Below are 16,902 nucleotides of genomic sequence, written 5' to 3'. Positions count from 1 at the left end.
GGCCTGAACTCTGGGCCTGGGCGCTGTCCCTCAGCTCTTCAGTTCAAGACTAGCGCTCTACCACTTGAGACACAGCACCACTTCCGGCTTTTTTCTTTTTGCTTATGTGGTGCTGAGGAATCGAACCCAGGGCCTCAGGCTTGCAAGGCAAGCGCTCTACCACTGAGCCACCTTCCCAGCCCCATGCATCCAATTCTTGTGTGTGTGTGTGTGTGTGTGTGTGTGTGTGTGTGTGTGTGTGTGTGTGTGTGTGTGTGTGTGTGTGTGTGTGCCAGTTCTGGGGCTTGAACTCAAGGCCTGGGTGCTGAAGTCTGGGCCTGAAGCTTCCTTTGCTCAAGGCTAGTGCTTTGCCACTTGAATGAGTACCATTTCTGGCTTTCTTTAGTAGCTAATTAGAGATAAGAGTCTCGCAGACTTTCCTGCCTAGGCTGGCTATACTCAGACCGCAGCATTCTGAATAGCTAGGATTACAGGCATGAGCCACCAGTGCCTGGCTTCCATCTAATTTTTGACAAAGGAGCCAAGGACATATACTGAAGAAAAAAATAGCCTCTCTAAAAACTGTGCTAAGACAGTTGGCTATGTGTAAGAGACTGAAACTGGACACCATTGCTTACCCTGTACAAAAATCAACTCTAAATGGATCAAAGGTCTAAATGCAACCTCAGAAATTCTGAAACTTCTTCAGAAAAACAAAGTGAAAACTCTGGAAGATGTAGGCATAGGCAATTATTTTCTGAGTAGGACTCTAATTGCTCAGAAAGTAACAATAAGAATCGCTAAATAGAAATGCATCAGATTAAAACCTTCTGCACGGGCTGGGAAGGTGGCTCAGTGGTAGAGCACTTGCCTTATGCCTGAGGCCCTGGGTTCGATTCCTCAGCACCACATAAGCAAAAAGAAAAAAGCCAGAAGTGGCGCTGTGGATCAAGTGGTAGAGCGTTAGCCTTGAGCTGAAGAGCTGAGGGACAGTGTCCATGCCCAGAGTTCAGGCCCCATGACCGGACCTCCCCCCCCCCAAAAAATAAATAAAACCTTCTTCACAAGCCAGGTACTGGTGGCTCATGCCTATGATCCTAGTTATTCAGGAGGCTGAGATCTGAGGATCGTGGTTCAAAGCCAGCCTGGGCAGGAAAGTCCGTTAGACTCTTATCTCCAATAAACCACTAGAAAACCAGAAGTGGCGCTGTGGCTCAAGCAGTAGAGCTAGAGCGCTCTGCTTGAGCTGCTTGAGCTGAAGAGCACAAGCCCCACGACCAACAAAAAGCAAAAACAACAACAACAGCAACAACAACAAAAAGAAAACCTTTTGCACAGCAAAAAACCCAATTACCAGAACCAAGAGACAGGACACAGAATGGAGAAAAAAATCTTTACTAGCTATTCCATAGATAAAGGATTAATATCTAGAATAGACAAAGAGCTCAAAAGCTCAAACAGTAAAAGAACAAATAATGAATGGGCATGGAACTAGCTCTGTGGTTCAAAGTGGTAGAATGCTAGCTGTGAGTGCAAAAGCTCAGGGACAGCACCAGGCCCTGAGTTCAAGCCCCAGGACTGACCAAAAGAAGTAAGGGGAAGGCAAATGAATCTCTTCTCAGAAGGAGAAATATAAATACTAATAGATACATGAGTAAATGATCAACATCCTTAGCTGTAAAAGAAGTACAAATTAAAACTATATTATGATGAGAGGGAAAAATTGGAAGAGAGCAAGGGAAGGGGCAACATTGTCCAAAAAGAAATATACTCTTTACCTGACTTATGTAACTGTAACCCGTCTGTATATCACCTTTATAATAACAAATTTTTTTTAAAGTTGGGCACTGGTGGCTCATGCCTGCAATCCTAGCTACTCAGGAGTCTGAGATCTGAGGATGGGCGGTTCAAAGCCAGCCCAGGCAGGAAAGTCCAAGAAACTCTGATCTCCAATAAACCACCAGAAAACTGGAAGTGGCACTATGCTCAAGTGGTAGAGAGCTAGCCTTGAGCTGAAGAGCTGAGGGACAGAGCCCAGGCCCAGAGTTCAAGTCCCACGACCCACAAAGAAAAAAAAAAGAAAAATTTAAAAAGACTACACTATGATTTCATCACACAGTCAATAGTAATGGTCAAGAAAACAAATGCTGATGAGGATACGGGAAGAAAAGAATTTAGACAGTATTGGTGGGAATGTAAACTAATGTAATCACTGTGTAAATACGTATAGAAATTTCTCAAACTTGGGGGTAGGAATGTGGCTTAGTGGTAGAGTTCTTACCTAGCATGCATGAAGCTCTGGGTTCAATTCCTCAGTACCATATACACAGAAAAAGCTGGAAGTGGTGTTGTGGCTCAAGTGGTAGAGTCCTCACCTTAAGTTAAAGAAGCTCAGGGACAGTGCCCAGGCCCTAGGCTCCAGGATTGGCAAAAAGAAAGAAAGAGAGAGAGAGAGAGAGAGAGAGAGAGAGAGAATTTCCTCAAACAAATTAAAAATAGATCTACCTTACGACCAACCATGCCACTCTTGGACACATACCCAAAGTAGAACAAATCAATATGCAAGAGAGACATCTGCACATTCATGTTTTTTTTGCAGCTTTGTTCACAATATCCAAATGGTGGAACCAGCCAACAATCAATAAATGGATACCATAGGATGGTATGCACCATTATTCTTTCTCAATAAATGGATGTAATAGAATAGTATGTACAATTATTCCTTTCTTCCTATATTCCTTCCTATCTTCCTTCCTTCCTATCTTCCTTCCATTCTTTCTTCCTTTCTTTTTTGCCAGTCCTGGGGCTTGAACTCAGGGCCTAGGCACTGTCCTTGAGCTTCTTTTGCTCAAGGCTAGCACTCTACCACTTGAGCCACAATGCCACTTCTGGCTTGTTCTTTGTATATGGTTCTGAAGAATTGAACCCAGAGCATCATGCATGCTAGGCAAGCACTCTACCACTAAGCTACATTCCCAGCCCTCTTTCTTTCTTCCTTCCTCTCTTTTTTTCCTTTGTGCTAGTTCTGAAGCTTGAAGTCAGGGCTTGGAAGTTGTCCCTGAGCTTTTTTGCTGAACCACTGGCACTTGGCTTCTCATTCCTTTTTATGGTTGAACATTCCATTTTAGGAATGTTCCATTTCATTTATTCATTCATCCATTGATGAGCATTTGGATTGCTTTCCTCCTTAGCTATTATGAATAATGCTGTTATGAGCATGGGAATAAAAATATGTGGCTCATTCCTAGCTCCTCAGGAGGCTGAGATCAAAGATCATGGTTCAAAGCCAGCCTGGGCAGGAAAATCCATGAGGCTCTTATTTCCAATTAACCACCAGAAAACCTGAAGTGGCACTGTGGCTCAAAGTGGTAGAGCACTAGTCTTGAACAAAAAAGCTCAGGGACAGGGCCCAGTCCCTGAGTTCAAGCCCCATAACTGATACACATACACAAAATGTGCTCAAGACCCTGTTTTCAATTCTTGGGCAGTATGCCCCAGAAATAGAGTTGGTGACTATAAGATAACTCTGTACTTGAGTTTTTGAGGAATTTCCAGTCTGTTTCCCAGTGTCTGACATCTTTCTGCGCAGCACAACCATTTCCTGAGTTTTTAAAAAGAACTGTTATTTTTCAAGCATATCTATCTATCTATCTATCTATCTATCTATCTATCTATCTATCTATCTATCTATCTATCTATCTAATCTATCTATCTGGGCTGGGAATGTAGCTCAGTGGGGAGTGCTTGCCTGGCATGCATAAAACCCTGGGTTCAACTCCTCAGTACCACATAAACAGAAAACACTGGAAGTGGTGCTGTGGCTCAGGTGGTAGAGTGCTAGCTCTGAGCAAAGAAGCTCAGCAACAGTGCCCAAGCACTGAGTTCTCCCAGGACTGGCAAAATAAATAAATAAATACTCAATCTTTACTCCTGTAGACTCATTCAGTAGATGAGTAGATAACTAATGTTTCATTTTTGTTTGTCATGGGGCTTGAACCCTGGGCTTGGGCACTGTCACTCAGCTCTTCAGATCAAGGCTAGCACTCTACCACTGGAGCCACAGCACCACTTCTAGTTTTCTGAGTAGTTTATTGGAGACAAGTCTCATGGCAGGCTGGGAAAGTGGCTCAGTGGTAGAGTGTTTGCCTTGCATGCATGAGGACATGGGTTCGATTCCTCAGCACTACATAAACAGAAAAACCCAGAAGTGGCACTGTGACTCAAGTGGTAGAGTGCTAGCCTTGAGCTGAAGAGCTCAGGGACAGTGCCCAGGTTTAGAGTTCAAGCCCCATGACTGACAAAAAAAAAAAAAAAAGTCTCACGGCCTTTCCTACCCTGGCTGGCTTTGAACCATGATCCTCAGATCTCAGCCTCCTGAGTGTCTAGGATTACAGGCATGAGCCACTGGCGCTTGGCAGAATACATATTTTTTAAAATATACATGAGTACATTACTCCAGGTACCATAATACTGGGCTTTGATTTTATATTACAGACCCGCAGTAACAAAAACAGTGTGATACTAGCACAAGCACAAACCCAAAGACCAGTGGAACAGAAAACCCAGAGACAAATACATACAGTTACAGTCATCTTAATTTTTTTTTTCTTTTGCTAGTCCTGGGGCTTTAACTCAGGTCCTGGGCACTGTCCCTGGCTTCTTTTGCTGACGGCTAGCACTCTACCACTTGAACCACAACGCTACTTCTGGCTTTTTCTGTTTATATGTTACTGAGGAATTGAACCCAGGGGCTTCATTCATGCTAGGCAAGCATTCTACCACCAAGCCACATTCCGAGCCCCCAGACATCTAATTTTTGACAAAGCAATCAAAACCGTACGCTGGAGAAAAGATAGCCTTTTAAACAAATGATGCTGAGAAAATTGGCTATATGCCAGAGACTGAAACTAGACTGTGATCTCTCCCCCTGTCCAAAACCAACTGCAAATGGCTCAAACATCTGAATGTAAAATCTGAAACCCTGAAACTGCTTTAGGAATACATAGAGAAAACTCTGGAAGATACCGGAAATTATTTTCTGAATAGTACCCCAATTGCCCTTTAAGAGCAAGAATTGACCAATGGGACTACATCTGCAGGTTTAAGGAAACAATGATCAGAATCAACCCAAAAGCCACTGAATCTGTGGCTCAGCTGGTAGAGTGCTAGCCTTGAGGGAAAAAAAGTTCTTGGACAACATGTAGGCCCTGAGTTCAAGTCCCAGAACCGGCACACACACACACACACACACACACACACACACACAGAACAAAAAGAATAAGACAAAATGTCACCACCTATTGAATGGATAAAGAATTAACATCCAGAATATACAAAGAGCTGAAAAAAATGAGCAGCAAAAGAATAAACAATCCAATGAACAATTGGGTAAATGAACTGAGTAGACATATTTCAGATGAAGAAGTGCCAATGACTAATAGATACATGAAGAAATGTTTAATATCCTTGGCCATAAGGAAATACCAATTAAATCTATACTGTTTCCAAGCTGGGTGCTGGTGGCTCATGCCTGTAATCCTAGCTACTTAGGAGGATGAGATCTGAGGATCACAGTTTGAAGCCAGCTTTGGCTGGGAAGTCCCTGAGACTCTTCCCCAGCTCCCCCTTCTTGCCCCCTCTCCCCTTCCCTCCAAGGCTTGGCCCTGGGCATTGTACCTGAGCTGCTTTTTGCTCAAGGCTACCACTTTACTTCTTAAGTCACAGCACCACCTACAGCTTTTTTGAGTAGTTTATTGGAGATAAGAGTTTCATGGACTTTGTTGCCCAGGCTAGCTTTGAACTGTGATGCTCAGATCTCAACCTCCTGCATAGTGAGGATTACAGGTGTGAGCCATTGGTGCCTAGCTCATAAGACTATTACTCCCAATTAACCACAAAAAGCCTGAGGTGGAGCCGTGGCTCACGTGGTAGAGTGTTAGCCTTGAGCACAAAAACTCAGGGACATAACTTGAGTGCGTTCAAGTTCTGGAACTGCAAACAAAAGAAAACAAAACACAAACTGTACTGTTTCCATTCTACACCACTCAGAATGGCAGTCATCAAGAAAAACCAACAGCAAATGCTGGTGAAGATCTAGGGGAAAAGGAGCTTTCATATACTGTTGATGGGAACAGAAACATTGTACCCACTATGGAAGTCAGTATGGCAGTTCCTTAAAAAACTAAAACTAGATCTACTTTATTAGCCTCCAATTCCATTGGTATACATATTGGTATGTATACTATACCTTTCCATTATATATATATAGATAGTTACATATCTCAAAGGAGTACAAATCAATATATCATATTGATGAATTCTGATTAGCTATTTTATAGAATGTCTTTTCACTTTTGTTTTCTGATGTTCTCTTATGAAATTTTCTTTTTCTTTTTTTCTTCTTCTGCATATGTGGTACTGAGGAGTAGAACCCAGGGCTTCATGTATGCAAGGCAAGCACTCTAGCATTAAGCCACCTTCCCAGCCTCCTCTTATGAAATTTTCAAGCTTTTTTTTCTCTCTCTCTTTTCTTCCAGAAGTTATATCCCTGTTCACACACAGTTATCTAAGGATTATATGATGCTGGTATATCTGTCTATTGGTGTTAATATTGTTGATGTTTGGTTGCTTTCTTTTCTTTTCTTTTTTGTGCCAGTCCTGGGACTTGAAATCAGGGCCTGAGCTTCACCATTTGAGCAACAGCTCTACTTCCCACTCTTTTGGTGCTTAAGTGAAGATAAGAATATCACAGACTGGGGGCTGGGAAGGGAGCTCAGTGGTAGAGTGCTTGCCTTGCATGCATGAGGCCCTGGGTTCGATTCCTCAGCACCACATAAGCAGAAAAAAAAAGCCAGAAGTTGTGCTGTGGCTCAAGTGGTAGAGTGCTAGCCTTGAGCTGAAGGACAGTGCCCAGGCCCAGAGTTCAGGCCCCATGACCAGACCCCCCCCCAAAAAAAAAAAAAAAAAAAAAAGAATATCACAGACTGGAAATGTCACTGTGGCTCAAGTGGTAGAGTGCTTGCCTTGAGCTAAAAAGCTGAGGGACAGCGCCCAAACCCAGAGTTCAAGCCCCATGACCAATGTGAGAGAGAGAGAGAGAGAGAGAGAGAGAGAGAGAGAGAGAGAGAGGAGAGAGAGATTATTACACTTTCCTGCCTGAGCTGGCTTTGGACTGAGATACACGGCCTCCTGCCGTAGTAGGAATAGCATCAGTGCTTGGCTGCTTGCTTTCTGCATAATCATCACCCCAAAGTGATTGCTTTTTCCTTTGTAAAGGAGATATAACTTGATGGGGTGATATGCTGAGACTATGTGACTATCTTCTTCCTTCTCAGACTTCCACTATCACATTTAACATCCATTGACATATCTTGCCTGTGAGGTTAGGGGTGGCATGCCAGCCAGATACTTGGAAGGTTGGGACAGGAAGATCCCTTATATCCAGTAATGCCGGACCAGCCTGGGACACATAGTGAGATTTCCATAACAACAAAAAAGCTGGTTGTGGTAGCATTCTGGAGGCTGAGGAAGAAGTACTTGGATTGAGGCTAGCCTGGGCTATCAAAAAAAAATCCTAATGCTGATATTGTATTTTCTTAATTATTTCTACTTATATTAATTGACGTTCTATTGTAAGGAAAATTTTTCTTCCCATTTCTTTTGATTTATTCAATTATTTCCTCCTCCTCCTCCTCTTCCTCCTCTTCTTCTTCTTCTTCTTTTTCTCCTCCTTCTCTTTCTCCTTCTTTTTGTCCTCTTCCTCCTTGTTCTTTTTGCCAGTCCAGAGGCTTGAACTCAAGGCCTGGGCACTGTCACTGAACTCTTTTTGCTCAAGGCCAGCCACAGCTCTACTTCTAGCTTTTATTTTTCTGGCTAATTGGAGACAAGAGTATTACAGACTTTCGTCAAAGGACTGGTTCAAACTTTGATCTTCAGCTCTCAGCTTCTTGTGTAGCAAGGATTACAGGTGTGAGGGTTTTAAGAGTCTAGACTAGTTCAGCATGCTGTTATTCTTATGATAATAGTAGCTCTCAAATAAGAGATGATAGTTTCCTTTATTTGCTTTGTTTCACATTATTTCTGGGAGGCAACCAGAAAAAAAACATGGTTCCTGGAATTACTCTGAGAAAAAGATTGCACTAGTAATAAAAACTGTCATCACTATAAAACACTGCTGGAATTCCTGTGGCTCTGTCTATACATACCCTTAGAATTGCCTATGAATAGCTTAGGAAATTCATCCACAACAAGATGACATTTGCAATTAAATATTCATGTGAACAGTAAAATTGTATGCTCTATTTGTGTGTGTGTGTGTGTGTGTGTGTTGGCATTAGGGCTTGAATTTAGGACCTGAGTACTGCCTTTTAGCTTTTCACTCAAAGTTAGAACTATCTCACTTCAGCCACATAACCATTTCTAGCTTTCTGGTGGTTAATTAGAGATAAGAGTCTCATGGGACTTCCCTTCCTGGGTTGGCTTTGAACCCTAATCCTCAGAGCTCAACTTCCTGAGTAGCTAGGGTTACAGGAATAAGCTCCTCACTGCTTTAAAGTTTTTACTATGCTAACTGTACATATTCCTTGCTACCAAAGAGAATTTACTGATTTACTTGATAAAATTTTCTTTTCTTTTCTTTTTTTTTTTTGTTGTCGGTCATAAGGCTTGAACTCTAGGCCTGGGCACTGTCCCTGCGCTCTTCAGCTCAGGGCTAGCGCTCTACCACTTGAGCCACAGCACCACTTCTGGTTTTCAGGTGGCTAATTGGAGATAAGAGTCTTAGGGACTTTCCTGCCTGGGCTGCCTTTGAATTGTGTTCCTCAGATTTCAGCCTCCTGAATAGCTAGGATTACAGGCATGAGCCACCAGCACCTGGCAAAATTTTCTGTTCTTTTTAGGGTCTAAAAATCATCAGGCAAGTTTATGTAAACCTAGATTACTGAAACAAAATTGGATTAAAAAAGTTAACTGGATATCATCTGAAAATTCATATAATTGACCTAGTACCTGATTTCCTAAATTAGAAAAAGTGCACCTTAATGGTGACAGATTATGCTCCTAATTGGATTAAAAGGTCAACATTACTGGTGTCTACTGGAATTATCACCAAGAAAAGGCCAAGCTGCACAACAAAGCTGTTTTCTATGAAGAAAATGTTCCAATAAACCCTGACAAAGCAGGACATGCTAATATTTATCCAGAGGGCAGAAGGTCACATTTGATGTTGCACGGTGGAAATTCAATTGATTTCTGCTGATTTTTAAAAGTCCAGTGAAAGACAATGTAAGTATTGTACTTCTGAAAACGATTTCAAAGTGACTCCCAGGGAAGAATGAATCCTACCACCTAGATTAGTTAACTAAGGCAGAGGGATTGACCTACATAATTTATTTTTATTGATTTCAGTTGTTTCTTACTTCTAAACAGCAGTGATCAAATTATAAATGAAGTCCAAGATTCAGATGATGCACTTCCTGCTAATACATAGCTTTTAGTCATTTCAGAAGGACAGTGATTTCCGTTTCGCAAGTATCCTCCAATACTCCACAAATTTAGAAACAGTAAATTAGATGCTAACATCAGTATTCTAACTTTGGGCACACAGAGCTTCATGAAATATAAACAATTTTCTTTTTCTTTTCTTTCTTTTTTTTTTTTTTGGGTCCGGTTGTGAGGCCTGAACGCTGGGCCTGGGCGCTGTCCCTCAGCTCTTCAGCTCAAGGCTAGTGCTCTACCACTTGAGCCACAGCACCACTTTGGCTTTTTTCTTTTTGCTTATGTGATACTGAGGAATCGAACCCAGGGTCTCAGGCATGCAAGGCAAGAGCTCTACCACTGAGCCACCTTCCCAGCCCAATATAAACAATTTTCCTGTCAATGATCTATTCCTAAGGTTGAGAGGGAAATAGATCCGACTTTCATGACTTTTGCTTGATAAAATTTTCTCTGAAGCCCTTTCTTTTGATTAAGACAAGACCATTGAATACTAGGTAATTAGATTCAACAGGAAGTACTTAATTTAGGATGTCTTTCTGTTGTTAGGACTGAACTCACTGTTAAAAAGACATTTTAAGGGCTGGGAAGGTGGCTCAGTGGTAGAGCACTTGCCTTGCATGCTTGAGGCCCTGGGTTCGATTCCTCAGCACCACATAAGAAAAAAGCCGGAAGTGGCGCTGTGGCTCAAGTGGTAGAGCGCTAGCCTTGAGCTGAAGAGCTGAGGGACAGCGCCCAGGCCCAGAGTTCAGGCCCCACGACCGGACCAAAAAAAAAAAAAGACATTTTAAGAAATACTTTAGCTGGGCACCAGGGGGTCATGCCTGTAATCCTAGCCACTCAGGAGGCTGAGATCTGAGGATCATGGTTGAAAGCCAGCCTGGGGAGGAAAGTCTGTGAAACTCTTATCTTCAATAAACCACCAGAAAACTGCAAGTGGCACTGTAGCTCAAGTGTAGAGCACTAGCCTTGAGCTGAAGAACTTAGGGACAGCGCCCAGGCCCAGAGTTCAGGCTCCATGATGGACCAAAAAGAAAAAAGAAAAAGAAAAAGAAAAGAAAAGAAATACTTTAGGTGACAAGAAACGTGCTCACTACTTTACTTTTGTAACTGTAATCCCTCTTTACATCACCTTGACAATAAACTAAATTAAAAAAAGAAATGCTTTAGGCTTTGGATAAATGTCCTCAATTCTGAAAAGTAAATTTGTATACACACATACGTGTGTGTATATATACACATATATATGACTAAAGAGCATAAGTATTTCTTTGAAGAAAACAGGCAAAGAATCTTCGTTAGCCAATGTTTTACTTCAGCAATAGATGGCTTTTCTGTGACTCTGAAAAGTGTTCTAAAATCAACAGCCCTAGGTAATAACCTATTTTCTGGAGATATATAGTTACAGTTTGATACTGAGCCATGAGAGCAGTTATGATCTATTATAGCTTTATTCTCATTGCCGAAGAAAGGCCACATGGAAATAGATGATATCCACAGGTTGGCTTTGAATCATGATTTTCACAATTCAGCCTCCTGAGTTGCTAGGATTACAGGCATTGAGCCACTGGTGCTTGGCAGGATTTTGTTGTTGTTGTTAGTTGTGGGGATAAGAGTCTCATGGACTTTCCTGCCGAAGCTGACTCAACCAAGATCCTCAGATCTCGGCCTCCAGAGTAGTTAGGATTACAGGTGTGAGCCACCAGAGCCCTAACTTTGTTTCTGCATTTTCCTTATTGTACTTAAATCTTATTTGAGTCAATTATCTTTGTCTACTTATTTATTTTCTCCTTTCCTCAAAAATATAAACTTGAGCCGGGCGCTGGTGGCTCACGCCTGTAATCCTAGCTACTAAGGAGGCTGAGATCTGAGGATCGCAGTTCAAAGCTAGCCCGGGCAGGAGAGACCCAGAAAACCGGAAGTGGCGCTGTAGCTCAAGTGGTAGAGCGCTCGCCTTGAGCTGAAGAGCTGAGGGACAGCGCCCAGGCCCAGAGTTCAAGCCCCACGACCGACCAAAAAAAAAAAATATAAACTTGAAGTTGGGACTGTCTTCTTGACTGGGAACCCAGCAGGTGGTACAAAGTGCAGACACATAATAGATGCTCAATATGTATCTGGTGAATACTGTATCAATAAATATCAACACAGTGAAGAAAACATCCATTTTCTTGTTGCATCATATTTGGGGTCTTTCAAAATATTCCTAAGGAGTTGGAGGCATGGCTCAGTGGTAGAGCATCTGCCTAGCTAATGAGAGGCCCTTAGTTCAAACAACAGTACAGTCAAAAAAAAAATTCTGGGGGGGGGGAGGGAGGAGCTGGGGAGGTGGAGAGGGGAAAAACAAAGGAGAGAAAAGTAGGGGAAAAACAAAGGAGGAGGTAACAATGCTGGATAGGAAATGTACTTATTACCTTACTCATGTAACTGTAACCCCTCTGTACAGTATTTTTACAATAAAATATATATACAGAAAAAAATTCTAGGGCTGGGCATTATGATGTATACCTGTAATTCTAGTACTTTGGAAGCTAAGGCAGGATGGAGAGTCTGAGGACAGCCTACATTCTATAGCACATTCCTGGCTAGCCTGAGTGACATAGTAAGACAGTTGCAAAAATTTTCTAAAAACTTTGTTTTGGTTGTATTTTACTTTACAAATCATTCTAATACTCAGTCCCTTAAAGGTACAATAATTTTATTATACTCATACTACCTGGGGACAGGAAACCTGAGCAAGTTTTGAGTAGGTGGTTTGTTTTTTCTCTATGAGGTATATAGGATGTTATTTAGTGAAATTCGATCAGTTCCTGGGATGATAGGTCCAAGATGGCTTCATTTAAATGCTTAGTACATGGCTTATTTGGATTTGGCCTCTCTCATTTAATATGGCAGGTCAACAAAGAGCAGGTAGGAGGAGTCTTCTTAAAACCCTGGTACAGGGGCCAGGCACCTGTGGCTCATGCCTGTAATCCTAGCTACTCAGGAGGCTGAGATCTGAGGATCGTGGTTCAAAGCCAGCCCTGGCAGGCAAATCTGAGAGACTCTTATCTCCAATTAACCACCAGAAAACCAGAAGTGGTGCTGAGGTTCAAGCGGTAGAGCACTTGCCTTGAGCTGAAGAGTGCAGAGGCAGCGCCCAGGCCTAGAGTTCAAGCCCGACGACTGACCCAAAAACAAACCAACAAAAACCTGGCATGGTATCACACTCTATTCTTTGGTCCACCGAGTAGTTACAAGGCTGCCCCAGTGCAAGAGACACAATGTAGAATAATTTTTAATCTAGCACATATCTGAGATATTCCTTCTCGCTGCCTTCCTCCCTCCTACCCTTCCTCCCTTCTTTCGTTCTTGCCCCCTTTTTCCCCTGTTACTCCCCCCCACCCTAGTCTCTGCCTCTGTCTAGGGTTTCAACTCAGGGCCTTGCTTTATGAGTGCTAGGCAGGTGCTCTATTGATAGTCCATGGCTCTGGCCTATTTTTTGTGCTGTTTGTTCATTTTAAAAAATTTTTATAGGATGTTGGCTTTGATCCAGGCTTGTGTTTGGACTATGATCTATTTCATGCTTCCCATTGCAGCAGGGATGACAGTAGCCCGGCTTTTCTATTGAGATGGAGTCTCATGAATATTTTTGCCCAGTCTGGCCTAGAATTGCAATCCTCCTGGTTTTGGACTCCTACACAGCTGGGCTGCCAGATTCAACCATTAGGTGAGCAGCCGGAGGGTGGTTTCATAAACTTTTTGCCTAGGATGACCTCAAATCATCTGGATGGCAATGTCCTGGTCCTGAATAGCTAACAGGCAAAAGCCACGTTACTCACTTCTTTTTTTGTTTTTATGAAACAGTCTTGTTTTGCAGCTCAGGCTTGGCCTTGAGATCTTTCTGCTTCACCCTTCTGCATGCTTAGATTATAGCCATGCACCACTATCCCAGGTTTAGAGTATTTTCAAAGTAAATAAATATTCCTAAGGAAAACAACCTAATAAATACAGGTAAGTATGTTTCTGGAGACTATAAGCTTCTGACTTAACTTCAAAGAAGGATTCAAAGAGCTAGAAAAGAAAACACAAGTTAAAAGTAGTGGGATATAAAAATATGTTCAACTTTAATTAGTTGCTAATTTATTGTGGTACAGCACAATGAGATTATAAACTGGTGTAAGTCTAAGTCCTTTGATATTATAGATAAAAGTTTGAAATATATTTGCTATATTCACTTTTCTAGAGCTGGGTCATAGATTTCATTGATTTCTTAAGAGTTCTAAGGACCTACCTCCTCCCTAATCAAGTATTTCCTGAAGCAAAATTGTGGAACAGACAAGCCTTTTTTTTTTTTTTGTCAGGAGGCTTGAACTTGTGGACTAAGTGCTGTCCTTGAGCTCTTTTGTTTAAGGCTAGTGCTTTGCCATTTTGAGTCACGGTTCCACTTCTGGTTTTCTGGTAGTTAGTTGGAAATAAGAGTCTCATGGAGTTTCCTGCTTGGGCTGGCTTTGGACCATGATCCTCAGATCTCTGCCTCCTGAGTAGCTAGGATCACATGTGTGAGCCACCAGTGCACAGCTCAGACAGGCCTACTTTTGGAATTCTTTCCCTTTATGACATCTATCCTGCGTAATAACGATAACTGTGAAATTATAATACTGTTATTTGCTGGATGTGATGGCTCACAATTGTAATTCTAATATCCTAGAGGTTGAGGCAGGAGGCTCTAGGGTTCAAGGCAAACCCAGGCTTTATAGCAAAATTTTCTTAAGAAAACAAAATACAAACTAAACACCCTCCTACTTCCCACATTTTTATCTACTATGTGTCAGAAACAATTCTGTAACAACTTTATAAAGTGGTACTGCCGGTGCTGGTGGCTCACACCTGTAATCCTAGCTACTCAGGAGGCTGAGATCAGAGGATCGAGGTTCAAAGCCAGAGTAGGAAATTCCGTGAGACTCTGATCTCCAATAAAAACCACTAAAAACTGGGAGTGGTGCTGAGGCTCAAGTGGTGAGCTGAAGAGCTCAGGCATAGCGCCCAAGCCCAGAGTTCAACAAAATAAATATAAATGACCAACAAAATAAATAAATAAATAAATAATGGTGCTATTATCTTTATTTTATGGATGAGGAAACAGAATTATAGTAACTTGCCCATGGTTAGAGAACTAGTATATGCTGTGTTTGGGAAGCTAGCATACTGGTTTTTAGAAGAATCTAGACCATAAGGCCCTGCTGCTCATGAGTAACACTTTATTCAGTGTATTTTGAAAATTTCATCTTAACAGTTTACTTATTTGTAAGTTGTGTATTACAATAGTGGTGGTGGTGGTGGGGAGGGGGGGAAGAGACCCAAATTAGTAATAGTCCAAAACTGCATGCTGGATACACATAGCAAGAGGCATTTAATCAATATAAAGTGTATTCCAGAAGGCTCTATCTTTTGACTGTTTTTTTTTTTGGGGGGGGGGTCTTGGGGCTTGAACTCAGTCTGTTATCTTTTATTTTTTTTTTTTTTTTTTTTTTTTGTCGGTCGTGGGGCTTGAACTCTGGGCCTGGGCGCTGTCCCTCAGCTCTTCAGCTCAAGGCGAGCGCTCTACCACTTGAGCTACAGCGCCACTTCCGGTTTTCTGGTGGTTTATTGGAGATAGGAGTCTCACGGTCTTTCCTGCCCTGGCTGGCTTTGAACCGCGATCCTCAGATCTCAGCCTCCTGAGTAGCTAGGATTACAGGCGTGAGCCACCAGCGCCCGGCCGTCTGTTATCTTTTAATGCAGAGATATAAGTGATAAGACCACACAGAGAAGGAAGGGAGGAAAAAGATTTTTTTTTTTAAGTCTAGGCCAAAGCTGAAACAATATTCTTCCCACTAAACTCTTTGTCTCAGGTTTTCTTTCAAATTGAATGCAAATGGGCTGGGAAGGTGGCTCAGTGGTAGTGTGCTTGCCTTGCATGCATGAGGCCCTGGGTTTGAGTCCTAAGCACCACATAAACAGAAAAAGCCGGAAGTGGGGCTGTGGCTCAAATGGTAGAGTGCTAGTCTTGAGCTGAAGAGCTGAGGGACAGTGCCCAGGCCCAGAGTTCAAGCCCCATGACTGACACAAACAAACAAAACAAACAAACAAAAAAATTGAATGCAAACGTTGAATTCTTTTATACAATTCAGTCACTTATCTATTGATATAAAACTTGTTGTCTGGGTGTGGTGGTGTACACCTGTAATCCCAGATGACAAGAGGCAGAGGCAGGAGGCTCAGGAGTGGCTGGCATACTGCAAGACTATCTCACAAAACAAAACAAAACAAAACCAAGTAACAGTTGGGTGCTGTTGGTTCACATTTGTAATCCTATCATCAGAAGGCTGACATTGAGGATCTAGGTTCAAAGTCAGCCCAGACAGGAGAAAAATCTGTGAGATTATTACCTCAAAGTAGACACCAAAAATCTGGAAGTGGAGACGTGGCTCAAATGGGTAGAGTGCTAGCCTTGACTGAAAAAAGCTCAGGGACAGTACTCCCGGTCCTGAGTTCATGTCTTAGGACTGGCACCAAAACAACACCCTCCCTCCTCAACCAAACAACAAAACTCCATCTTAGGTTTGTTTTTTCCTCTGCGCTCACCAAAGAGCATACACTTCTTCCTTGAGTGATTTAGCTTAGCAACGATGCATGTTTGTGAAGTCCAGATTTTCTGATTTGTTAGCTTTGGAGCAGAGTTTAATTTGTCTGGGCTTCAGATTTTTTCATTAATAAAATGGAGTGAGTGGTGGTGAACTGGCTTTATAGAAGTCCTTTTTGCTCTGGGGTTGGGCAAGATAAAGGCTGCCCTTCCTTTGGTCTGGTGGTTTTGGAACAGGGTGTCTCTTCTTATTCGTTGTTTGACCTAATAATTCAGTTGGGTCAAACACTTCAAAAATCAGAGCAAATACTTTTTAATGAAATTTGTTTCAGAAGATTTTGTTTTCAGTCCTGGATCTTGAACTCAGGGCCTGGGCACTGTCCCTGAGCTTTTATGCTTAAGGGTAGTGCTCTACCACATGGCCTGTCATGGGTCTTTCACTTTGGGCCTGGGTGCTCTCCCTGGGCTCCTTTGTGCTCAAGGCTAGAACTTTACTTGCGCCACGGAACCACTTCTGGCTTTTTCTATGCTTTATTGGAGATACAGTCATGGAACCACGATCCTCAGATCTCACTCGGCCTCCTGAGTAGCTGGGATTCCCAGCTGGGTTTTGGCGGTTAATCGGAAAGTCTCATGGACTTTCCTGCCTGGGCTGGCTTCGAACCATGATCCTCAGGTCTCAGCCTGAGCAGGCTTCCAGGCGTGAGCCCCGGACGCCCAGCCAGAATAGGTATTCAAGCGTGATCGGTGCGATCAACACCGTCCAGAAGCAGGACGCAGTACACGTGGAGCCGGCAGGAATCGGATCCCCCCCGGAAACCAGCTCCCGA

The sequence above is a fragment of the Dipodomys spectabilis genome, unplaced genomic scaffold (assembly GCF_019054845.1).
Source record: "Dipodomys spectabilis isolate Male_0828 unplaced genomic scaffold, ASM1905484v1 ptg000043l, whole genome shotgun sequence".
In the NCBI taxonomy this organism is placed as follows: domain Eukaryota; kingdom Metazoa; phylum Chordata; class Mammalia; order Rodentia; family Heteromyidae; genus Dipodomys; species Dipodomys spectabilis.
The sequence above is the reverse complement of the archived record's forward strand: the minus strand, read 5'-3'. Positions refer to the sequence as shown.